At 49.6% G+C, this 11,368-nt stretch overlaps 1 long non-coding RNA gene across 1 annotated transcript; it reads left to right on the top strand.

The window, feature by feature from the left end:
- Positions 1 to 5,427: 5,427 nt before the first annotated feature.
- On the top strand, positions 5,428 to 8,563 carry LOC148214894 (uncharacterized). The gene is made up of 3 exons (XR_015797262.1): positions 5,428 to 5,578; positions 6,831 to 6,915; positions 8,289 to 8,563. It is a non-coding gene; the product is annotated as an uncharacterized LOC148214894 (long non-coding RNA).
- Positions 8,564 to 11,368: the final 2,805 nt, after the last annotated feature.

Below are 11,368 nucleotides of genomic sequence, written 5' to 3'. Positions count from 1 at the left end.
TCTTAGATGTCTGGTTGCAGCCTCCTCTTTCCATCCGTGCTGAGTCCAATTTCCCAGGACAGAAGATGATCTATGCTCTAGAACTTCCTTCTCCAACTGGTGTCTGGCTGGACCAACTCCCAGAATTCCCTAGGCAGCGGGACGTGGGACCCATGCTGAGAATTCTGGGAAGCCCACACATCTGCCGCAGTGGGGAAAGGCTGCTCTGGGACTCTCTTCTTTGATTTGCGTCCTCCAGATGTGTTGGACCAATGCCCATAATTCCCAAGAGTCGTAGCCAATGATGTCTGGTAGATATGGAGGGTGCTGTCTTGGAGAAGAGTGCCTGAGAAGCCTCTCCTGGACACGCAGTTAGTCCCGGGGGTGGACCTTGAGGGAGAGTGGACATCTTCTCTCATCCTGGGATTGTAGATGTGTTGGAGGAAGGAGGGAGCCCAGGTCACAACACAACTGCAGCCCTGAAGGCAGGTGTGCAATTTTCTTGCTGCTCAGCCACACTTTGCTTTTTGGGGCCACCCAGAGGGCATTGGGGCAACATTTGGGGCTCATTTCCACTCATTTTACCATCTAAATACTCCAAACATGTTGACCTGCTAACTCTAGGGGTGCTCTGGGGCTGCAAAAAGGGAACCAGGGCTCCCATTCCCCCCTTCTTCAAGCTTTCACACAACCCCTGGCTTGTGGAACATAAAAACAAGGCGGTTCCGTGGCCATCTCACACAACCCCGAGGATGCGGCTGGTCACTTAATTCGGCAGCTGTAGCGAATTCCACTTTGGTTGCGCCCCACAGCAAACCTTGGCTGCCAGTTTCTAGCTAACTTGGGCAGCTGCCCAGAGCTTAACCTCCCACCTCGCCTCTGAGGCAGCTGACAAAGAGAGGATTATTCTCACTTCTTCTCCCGGGGAGGGGACAGAATCCAGAAGCCCCACCGGGGCTGAGGGGCAGGAGAAGACAGTGTCCCTCAGCCGCTCACCGTCCCAGAGAGTCTGAACTCGACGGCCCGCAACGCAGCCAGGTTATTGACGCTCAAGCCGCTCGGTTTGTTCAGTGCCCAGATGGGATGGCTCCCTCCGCAATGGGCATTGCCATGTTCTCTCTGGACCTGGGTGGGAGAAAGGCACCGCAGGATGAAAAGGAAACCAGAACTGTCCCGAGCAATTCCACAAACCTTACGGAGCCTCACTGTCCTTCAAGTTGCTCAGGAAGGCAGACTCCGCTTGCTCTTTGTAGGACATCTCAGAAGATGAGAGGGTCAAGAGCAAGCCCCTTTGCCTTGCATGCCCCAAAACATCATTTTGGATTTGTGCAACTGGAACCCAGGCCACATTCGGATGCTCTGAATGATGCCCCTGATTTCCTCGCATCTGACTTCACCGTGGAACAGGGTCAGATTAGTGCCACATTTGGGGGTGGGAGGCTGCTGTCCCAGCCTCGTTCAAGGGGTTCGCTGTCGGGGTCTTCCTCCCACAGCTGCCTTCCAGATGTCTCCGACCACAACTTCCATGATTCTCGGCCAACAGATGTATTGGAGGATAACAAGAAATTTGATTCAGTGCTTTTTTGACTCATTCACACAACACACTAAATCCGGATTAACTACTGTGTACACATAACGTGCAGTGCTCAAGCCACGAACTGTATAATTGTTCAGCATTATTTGTTGAGCCTAGTTGGACCAACCCAGGTTTACCAGACATTAATTTGGTCCTCTTCTTCTTTCTCACATGGCTTCTTGGGCCAATGTGGCATTGTTGTTCCAGTTTTATTTCTTAATTATTTTATTTGTCCAACTTGTCACCGCCCATCTCGTTGAAACGAATAGGAAAAAACGTTTTCCTGTTTGTTCCTCCATCGAAACGGTGGGTCTGCAAACAGGAAAGGAATCTGGGGTTTAGGCCTGACGGGGTGCCTGCCGCACACCGTGGAGTCTGTTGGGGCAGCTGATCCCTGAAATACCCAGCTGGAAACTGGCATCGACTTCATCCTCCTGTGGCACCTTCAGGAGGCTGGCTGGCATTCAATCCTCCCAGATAGTTCTGGGTGGCCAGTTGTTAATATTCGTGAATGTAGGAGAGGGAAGGGACATGGCGAAAATCAAAAGGGCCACCCAGTGAGACTCAGAAATGCAGGGTTTGCGCCTCGATTTCCGGGGTGCAGCTGAGCTGGCCCATCCCAAATTCCTCGCTTCCCCCACCTTGGCCATGCTTGCTTGGGGAGAGGCTTGCCCCTTCTTGCCCCCCAGTCCCAGGCTCAAAACATGGACACCCCCACACACACTTTGATCAGGCCCTGCCAGGTCTGGCCAGGTGAGGCTCACCTGGCCCAGCCTCTCTCCTGCCATTGCAGAGCCTGTGCTTGGAAACCCACAAGTCTTCTGCAGGGCAAATATTCTTCTCCGAGCGGAATCTGCCCAGACTTATCCCGGCAGCAGTGTGGAACCGGGGAGAGAGGACGGTTCCCACCGAGGCTCTTCCAAGTCCGTGGCTGCAGGCGGTGCGTTCCTGGAGTGGGAATGAGTAAACAGGTGGAACCCAGGGCACCTGCCGGGCCTCTGCAGCTCCAGCGGGAGTCTCAACACGCGCAGGTATAGCCTGGGGGGGAGTTGGCAAGCGGCAGGGGGGTGGATGCGGGGCGGAAGCCGGGCTGGTGTCAGCCACTTGACTGCTTGAATCGCTCAAAAGGTTGCCCCGAGCACCAAACCTGAACGAGATGGGCGTTTCTCCAGCTCACAGGCGGCCCTTCTGCTCACCAGAAATAAATGCCTAAATCGCAGGCCTGCGCCCTGAGCCGCGGTGCCAATTATGCAGATTCCTGCAGCCAAGAGCCAAGGTGGCACGCCCTAAGTCAAGGGGCAAGAGAGAAAGGGTGCAAACCCTGGCGCTGACCAGCAGCAGTGGAAGAGGAGAGGAGGGCCGCCAGGATGGCCCATATGCTGGGGGAGTTTTCTGCCAACCCCAGCGGGGGGAGAACATTGCCACTCGGCAACAGAGAGGCCCTAAGTCTTGCCCACTGGGGGCACCTCTGCCCTTTCTGCTGAGGGGTCTTAGGGCCTTTCCTCTCCTCCTCTGAGTGGAGGTGCCCTCCACCTCCACTGAGTTGGCAGAAAGCCCCCCGGGCCGGATGAGGGCTTGGTCGTGCTGGTCCTTGGCACACGTGGGGAAGAGTCCTTTCACGGCCCTGGTGGGAGATGGTGGCCCCCGGATTGGCTGAACTGGCTGAGATTGCTGGGGATGGTGGTTCAGCAACTTCAGAATGGGGGCTTGGTTCAAACCCTGCATTAGAGGAAGAAAACCTGTACTGGAGGTATGACACAACTCAATTTTTCCACACACACATACACACACACACACACCTATAATCCTCTTCCGGCGCTCCTGAAAAGATCCAAGGAGTCCAGAAGCGTCAGGGGAGAGAAAACGACTAGCTTGCTAACCTGGCATTTTATGGGCTAGGACAATTGGGCGTCTTCCGGGTGGGTAGGACTGCAACTCCTATCATTCCCAGCCAGCCCAGCAAAATTCTGAGCCTCGTAATCCAACCCGTGAGGTGGGGGCAGCCAATATGCCAAGCGCTCAACTTCAAAGTCAGTTTGGTTAAGACTAAGACCTAACAGGCTGTGACTAATAAAACAAACACTTTGGTTTAATGTGCTGGGTTGTTTCACACAACACCCAAAGACACTGAACAGCAGGGACATTCCTTGCCACTGAGAGTTTCTTTGCTGACAGCTCCAAATCCTGCATCAGAAGCAAGTGAGAAGGAAGCCCCGTTTTTCTGAAACTCAGCCATCGTGCCATCGTTTCAGTACAATGGCTAGTTCTGCAATGCATTTATCTCCCAGCCCTCAGAAACGCCACCTCCCCCAAGCCGTTTCCAATTAAGCAAAGCCCACATTAGTAAAACATTCATAAAACAGGAGGACACAAGAAGATTTCCAGACAATCATGCTGGGTGAAGGAAAATAAATTCTTCGCCTGCAGAGAGAGCAGAGACGGGCTGCACGGAGGAATATTGCTCGCCACCCAGAGTTACTTGCTGAGATGGGCACTGATAAAAATTGGTTAAATGAATACCCTCCAGGTGCTACACCCAAAAAGGCCCCGCTCTTCACCGCAGACTTTGCAACAGGGTCTCAAAAGAACTCATCTGATTCAGTGTGTCTTAAATATTTTGCTCTCGGGACCCCTTCCCAGTTTTAAAAATTATGGAGGATCCCAAAAAGAGCTTCTATTTGTACGGGTTACATTTATCAATATTTACCATATTAAAAATTAAAGTTGACACATTTGTAGGATATTTATTTATTGAATCATGTAAAAAGAACGATATTAAACCCATTAGGTATTAACATAAATAAAATATTTTTCATGAAAAAGCTGTCTTTTTTAAACAAATTTTAAAAAGAGAATGAGAAGAGTGATGTTGTTTTACATTTTTGCAAATATCTTTGATATCTGGCAAATCATTTTGATTTCATGGACCCCTGAGAGGGTTTGGGGGAACTCCCAGGGGTTCTCGGATCACACTTTAACAAACGCTGACCTAATTCGACCTCCTGCGGCACGCAGGATGGTCGCATTCGGCCCTGCAGTTTCTGGGCGTCCTTGTTTCTGACATACAGCAAAGACAAGATGTTTCAAGCGCTTTTGGGAAGGGCTGCCCCAGAGTTTTCACTGGCATCCCAGCGGCGTCACTTGTGCAAGTAGGCAGGGCCAGGGGGATAATGAAATCTCTCTGGGAGGGCATTCAACCCACCTGCCAGCTTTCATGCCGTATCTCACCTCGTGGAGGAGCTTTGGGCAGGGAGGAGTGGAGAACTGGGCAGCAGGTCCAATACTGCCCTTGTCCCAACCAATACCTGTCTTTAAAGAGAAAAGGCAGCTGCTTGACCCGGGCTTGGAAATGGGCATCATAGAGCAGAAATGGGTCTCTGCAGAGCAAGAAACTGGGTGTCTTCCCTTAGCCCCGGGTTCCTGGTCCACCAGCTCCGTGCATTTTTCTTTTCAAAACAGGACAGCCTTCCAACCCTTCAGAAGCGTTGGACTTCAGTTCCTGCCAGCCCCAATAACCTGAAATCCAACACATCTGGAAAGGCCCCAGAAGCTGGAGAAGTTCACGAGATAGACAGAGCTGGCATTCTCACATCCTGCTCAGCCTGAAAGTACTTCCTTTGGGCTTCCCTTGCTGCTAGTGGTGTTCTTAAACTATGGCGGTGAAGCCTGTGAACCTGGCCAATGGTGGCTTATTCAATGAGCCACAATTAAGCTGGCCTAGCACCAGGTGTCCGCCCTGCCAGGTTGGGGTGCTTCATCTCTCTTCTTTCTGTACTCCTGGAGTCACTCCAGGAAGCAGCATATCAGTGCCCTTTCTCTGCCAGAGAGAAGTCTCCATTGTGACCGCCTGTTTTGCAGGAAGGCCCCGGAATGGCATCATGCTGATACCCCAACGAAGGAGGAAATCTGGTCGCTATCAGAGCGGTGATACGGGAGTGGAGCGTTCAGGCCCTCCGTGGAACCAGAGCTGGCGCAGATGGGAACCAGGAGGATGGGGAAGGGCTGTGTTTGTGGAGAGGCGGCGTGAGTTTCCAGATTATAAATTAAATTCAACCGGAGTGGCGGTTGGCTCTCCAAACATGAACCAGGCCCTGCTGGCTGGCCTTGGATTGGGAGGGAAGGGTGACCTTCTGAAAGAAAGCGGGCACTTCAAACGGGAGGGAGGGGGCAAAGACTGGCAGCGTTGGCTAGAGCACAGGGAGGAGGCCTGCCTGGTCCCAGCACTGCCAGGGCAACAGCCGAAGGATGGCATTGCCCTTAGAGTCCTAGAAAGGCTGGATCTCGGAGATCATTCAGCCTAGCCGCCAGCACACCGCGACTGTCGCAGCCCCATCGCTTAAACCAGTGTTGTCCAAACTTGGTCACTTTAAGATGAGTGGACTTCAACTCCCAGAATTCCCCAGCCAGTATGGCTGGCTGGGGAATTCTGGGAGTTGAAGTCCACTCATCTTAAAGTGGCCAAGTTTGGACAACACTGCCTTAAAAGTTTCCAGCAAAGGAGAGCTCACCGGACTAAGGCAGTTGTGTCCATTGTTCAACTGCTCAACATTGTTCAGCATTGTTCCAGACCACGCTTGAAATTCTTCCTGATGTCCAGCCAGAATCCACTGCCCGCTGTAATTTCAACCCTTTATTTCTTGCCCTGTCGCTTGGCATAACTCTGCCCCGCCTTCTCAGGAAAGCCCATGTGATGATAACGAGATCTGTCATGTCTCTCAGCTGCAATCCTCTCTTCTCCAGGCTAAACGTATCCTGTGTCCCACCTGCAGTTCCCAATATGTCTTTTTCTTTCAGGCGCCTCTGATCGGCTGGCTTGTTGTCTCGTGGATAGCCTCCAATGGTTGATCTCCCTAAAATGCAGTGCTTACAACTGGACGCAGCATTCTGTGATCGGAGCAGCATGGTGTGGAGAACAGCGATGTCTCTTGAGCTAGGCTCAGGCCTTCTGTTGATATGGGCTAGGATTGCATTGGCTTTTTCTGCAGCTGCATCACGTTGCTGGCTCCCGTTCAGCTAGTGACCCACACTGATCATTTCTGCATGCTCTGCTGCGCAGTGTGGTTCCTCCCATCCCATACTCATGCCTTTGATTTTTTCTGTACCCAAATGTAGGACTTTGCACTCATCTCTCTTGACATTTACCTTACTGGCTTCTGCCCCTTGTTTCAGCTTCTCAGGATCCTCCTGAATCTTGTTACTGTCCTCTAAGGCATTTGCTCTCTCCCATTGATGTGTTGCCTGCAGATTTGATGGTCCTATTTTCTAATGCTTATAGATACGTGGAACAGCACCGGGCCTAGAACGGAGCCCTTAGATGTACCACTCAACGCTTCCTTCGACCGTGATGCAGACCCACCAAAGTGAGTCTTCTTCAGCCAGCTCTGCCTCTATCTCCTACTAACATAGTCTAACCCCCATCTGCCTTCTTCTGTCCTGTAATGTCATGGGAGACTTTCTCGAAGTCAAGCTACACCGTGTCCACCACATTCCTGCAGCAAACTAAGCTGGTCACTCCATTAACAAAGGAGATCAGGTTGGTTGGGCATGATTTATTCTAGATAAGCCCTGGGGCTCCTGCCAGGCCGCGCATTCTTTTCTAAATGCGCACAGACCAACTGCTTGTCAAAACGGTGGGGTCAGGTGGTGAAAGAAGGCCACATAGATGGCTTGCTTTTCTCTCTTTGAACAATTCATTACATCTGTTCATGTCCTAGCGCAGGACATTTGTCATGGCTGGATAAGTTCAAAGTCCAGTCCCCTTGTCTTCAGTACAGGGTGGAGAAATTAATTTGATACCAACAACCGTAGGAATCGTTTCTCCTGAAAAGGTCTATTCCAACCTCCAGTTTGGGACTCTCCCAAAGAAGTTTGGCAAGTTGAAAAATGTTGAAATCCGAATTTCCGTTTTCTGGGTGAATTTTGGATTATAAGGGTTGTGCTGAAATACTCTGATTGAGGTGTCCAAATTGAAGAGTTGGCAGTTCACAAAGGCTGTGTGAATATTAAGTTCTGAAGTGATTTGACTGAAGCTCCAAGGTATTTGCCCCCCCCCCATTCATTCAGAAATCTGAATTGAGCTGATCCATCTGACAATTCATTCCAAAGATCCAAATAGAAATTCCTAATAAATTTAAATTGTGGATTGTTCGCAGAAGCTATCAGATACATTTTGGCTTGGGCATCTGCTTCACAAAACCAAGCCCTGCATTTAGAAATACTGGCCTTCAAACGAAACAGAAAATCTGTCTTCTTTTTTTTTTTTAATCTAGTACAGCAGCGTGTTTTAAGTTTCCACCAAGCTAATGCAAATTTGCAGCTGACCTCTTTGAATAAGGTTAGAATTTCACACCTTGTACATCTTGGTGGTTTTCAAACTGCGGCAAGATGAAATTCCTTCTGGCCAGCGCAGTGTGTTTCTGACGAAGCAAAAGAGGTGATGGGGTCTCCCTTTTATCTAAAAAAAGATGTGTCCCCTTTGGATATCCGTCCCTGCCGGAGCTTAGAATCTCCCATTCCACGCTGGCGCTGCTTGTGGGTGCAATTGCACACAAGTGTCTCCTTGAAGATTCATTGAAGTTACAATGGCTGCTATTTTTACTTTCTTTCCAGACATTGCTGGGCACAAGTGTTGCCTCAACAGCCCCCTTTGTCCTTCACGGGGGAGGGGGGGAACAGCTGCTGCCCTCAAATGGGGAGGGGGACAATGTCTCCGTTGCATTTCTGTTCCTCTCAGGTACTTAAGCGTCAAAATGGGCTGCAGGAAAGTTGGCCAGGGAGATGGGGCGGCCATGCTGGCAGCTTAGCATCTACTCACGAGCAGGAGGGCACTTGCTTCCCCAGTGCCCCCCCGCCCCCCGCACGGAGCCCTTGTGGAATCTCCCAGCACATCGCAATCTGCGAGAGAAGAAATACGGAACATGATGAATTCTGCTGTTATTTTCTGGGCCGGGTGGTTATTTTGTGGTATTTTTTTTGTGGTTTTATTTTGTATGCCGCCAATGCCACGCTCGTGAGATGGGCACCTCTACAAAGTCACCAAATCAATAAAAAACAAACAAGGGCAAATCATATCAACCGCATTTCATTAACTTCACACTATTTTGATCGAATGTACGTTTGAATCCAATCCAGCTTTCCCTTTTATCCTGGCTCCATCCTGGTGCCACCCACTTCTTGGATGGGCCGCTTCCCTCATGCTGGGCAAAGAACAAGACTGGCTTTGGGTCTGGAAGAAGGGGTACCCTTGGTTCTGCAGAGAAGACTGTATGGAAGAGGAGGGAGGAAAGGATATTGAGAGCGTGGGGCGAGGATCCTGGGCCGTGCAGCCTGTTGAGCTGAAAGGAGAACAGTGTGGCTTTATACTGCCCGCTGCTCCCGTGTCTGGGCACAGGCACCCGTGGAGTTTGCCTGGTCAAGAACTGCAGAGATCCCTTCGCCCATTGCACAAGCAACGTGTTGCAGCGTTTGCCCTCGGACAAAGACTGGGGTGCAGTCCTGGGCGTGACCCCCTCTATGGGCCCTGGGGTGATACTTACACCAGGCATGTAAACTGCCACCCTGTGCCAGAGTGTGTTTGTAAGAGAGAACTAGAAGAACACCCAGGGAAAGCAAAGGTTTTCACGCAGAATTGAAAATCCCACGAGTTTCCCATGAGAACTATTGAAGTGGTACAAAACCTGGTGAAGAAAAGGAAAGATGTTTGCTCATTCATTCATTCATTCATTCATTCATTCATTCATTCATTCATTCATTCATTGCTATGATTTAAATGAATGAGCCAACAAGCAAATGGACATCTTATTACAGTCCAAGACCAGACTGTAACAGTTAAAACAGCCAAATGCAATTTGAGAATATAATAGCATCTTATTAATTTAAAAAATCACCTGTTTCTGTTGTTGGTCTGAATGTAACAAAGCTTTACAGGCTGGGCACGGACTTTAGCAATTTGATAGGTGATTTCAGAGTGTTTTTAGGAAAAAATCTGAATACTATTGGTATGAATGCTCAGGAAGTTAGGTTATATGTATTAGATGTCAAGCACCTACCACCCTAACCAACATCTGGAGACCACACAAAGGCTCTTGAAGTAGAGGAGACCTTCAGTGAGAGGACTTTCCTTGGTAGCAGACCATAGGAGAGTCCTCTCATAGGTAGCAATGTATGGCAATCCTGTTTCTTGGAATTGCATGGAGGATCAAAGAGTATCTCAGCACGATGGTCCGTCAAGTCCAAGGAGATGTCCCCAGGAAGTTTTGTTCGGATGTTGCTCCCTTGTATGAACATTCTGGGAATTCAAGTTGAAGTTATCTTGGCTAACTTATCTGGAGGGTTCCAGAGAGAAGAAGGATTTATTTATATTTATTTATTTACAAATCAAACTTCTATGCTGCCCATCTTGATGCAAGTGACTCTAGGTGGCTCACACATAAAAAGCATAAAAACAATTAAAAACGCAAAACAAAGTTTAAAAATTTAAAAAATGCAGTTAAAAAGCAGAGAGAGCATCCTCAGGGCACTAACCATTCCCAGTGTCAGGAGTCCCCATTAGATCCCCAAGACAGTTGGCAGAACCAGGTCTTAAGGCTCTTCCAGAAGGACTAAAGAGCAGGGGCCAATCTCGCCTTGGAAGGCAAGATATTCCGCAGGGTGGGTGCAACAGCAGGAAAGGCTCTCCTCCTAGACCCTGCCAGCCAATGGGGTCCGCAACATGCCCTTCCTGGCGGACCAGGTGGGACGGGTCGATGTAATAGGGATGAGGCAGTTCCTCAGGTAACCTGGGCCCATGCCATGAAGGTCCTCCATATCTTCACTAGCGTCAGCATTCTTCTGCTCCTGAGGAGAGGAGAAGAGGAATCCAAAGGAGACGGGGGCAAAGTGCCAAAAAAACCCTCCTAATGAGCAATTTACTCCAATGACATTTGGGCCCAGTCTGAATCATTTTAGGCTGCTGACCTTTAGAGCACATCCTTGGACTTCACCTCCATGTTGAAAAAAAGGAGGTGTTCCAGGGAGTTTGGGAGCCACCCATTCCTCCAAGTAACCCTACTGGATGCGCTAAGCTGCAAGCCCTGGGAGGCTGCAGGAAACAAGGGTCTCTTGGATTTCTGGAAAGATAATTATTCGTTAGTAGAGCAATATAACAGAATCTTGAAAGCCTACTGAAGTAATTTTCCTACATAGCTTATACCTAGTGTAATTAAGGTGACATGGTCGAAAGGGAAGATCTCAGAATTTGGTTCTGCGGTTCCAACCTCTGATGGGATCAGAACTTCCTCTACTCTGAGTCCACCTCCCAGTTATTTCTGGCGTTCAGAGTCCTGGCACTAGACACGGCTACTGGTGGAGTGCATGGTTTTTCCCTGCATATTCGTTTCTTCTATTTTTGTTCCTTCCATGCAGGCCTGGATTCCACCGTGCCTCATTCTGTCAAACCTTTTCTTTTGTTCAGCATCCACCACAACCCCATTGTGTGTCAGCTTCCTTGGCTAGATGACTCTTCTGTGTTTTCCCCTTCTGAAAAGCGATGACCTCACTGGGCGAACCGGCATGCTTCCCAACATAGAAGAACGGATCCCTCGGAGCGATAAAAGGAGGAATGAGGCAGACCCGTTGAGAGGTTTTGCTATGCATCAATCCCGTTTCATCGTAACATGGATCCTGAAGCCAAGGGATGAATCTTCATATTCTGCAAATACCGAGAAAACACCCCACCAATCTGAATTTACAATTTACAAAAAGGTTCATGAGCTTGTGCACTTTCAGGAGGAACTGAGAACTGCTGCAAAACCAGATTGTGTTTCGGCGTAATTT

The sequence above is a fragment of the Python bivittatus genome, unplaced genomic scaffold (assembly GCF_059951505.1).
Source record: "Python bivittatus isolate LINGU-HERP-01145 unplaced genomic scaffold, Pbiv_v1 ctg000160_np1212, whole genome shotgun sequence".
In the NCBI taxonomy this organism is placed as follows: Eukaryota; Metazoa; Chordata; class Lepidosauria; order Squamata; family Pythonidae; genus Python; species Python bivittatus.
This window is presented reverse-complemented; position numbering and strand designations above follow the sequence as displayed.